The sequence below is a fragment of the Diaphorina citri genome, unplaced genomic scaffold (assembly GCF_000475195.1).
Source record: "Diaphorina citri unplaced genomic scaffold, Diaci psyllid genome assembly version 1.1 scaffold54278, whole genome shotgun sequence".
NCBI classification, from domain to species: Eukaryota; Metazoa; Arthropoda; class Insecta; order Hemiptera; family Psyllidae; genus Diaphorina; species Diaphorina citri.
Genome location: NW_007431584.1, coordinates 1 through 462, shown reverse-complemented (window position 1 = coordinate 462; position 462 = coordinate 1). Strand labels below are relative to the sequence as shown.

General features: G+C 38.3%; 1 long non-coding RNA gene across 1 annotated transcript; it reads left to right on the top strand.

The window, feature by feature from the left end:
- Positions 1 to 459, top strand: LOC113473648. The gene is made up of 2 exons (XR_003395570.1): positions 1 to 60; positions 340 to 459. It is a non-coding gene; the product is annotated as an uncharacterized LOC113473648 (long non-coding RNA).
- Positions 460 to 462: the final 3 nt, after the last annotated feature.

Genomic DNA, 462 nt, shown 5'->3' with positions numbered 1-462 from the left:
TGTTGTTCTGAGTCAGGGAGATGCTGATCAAGAGAGGACAAGAACAGTGCCATTTTCTAGGTAAGATACATGCAGAGTATTTATAAAGTCCGGGGACCCTTGAATAATCTTTGAATGGCTTAAGATTTGAAGCTGAAATTTAGGGTAATATTTTATCTTCTAAAATACCATTTTTCAACGTACTTGCCGAATTTCGGGTCGGCCCCGTGGGGCCAACTTCAAAATCCTAAATAGGAACCCCCTATTTAAGAAAGAAAAAAAACGAAATTCTTTGGCACATGTTTAGGCTTTATTTTCTCATCAATTTTCTGTGGTTTATTATTTGTACCTACATTACAGGTGGAATATATCTCTACTGGACAATCATCAGGAGACATCTCCCTTGTGCACAGACAACAATATCAGCTTGGAACAAACACAACTTACTCAGTTACTATCTAACGAGAGACTTACGCCAGAGTC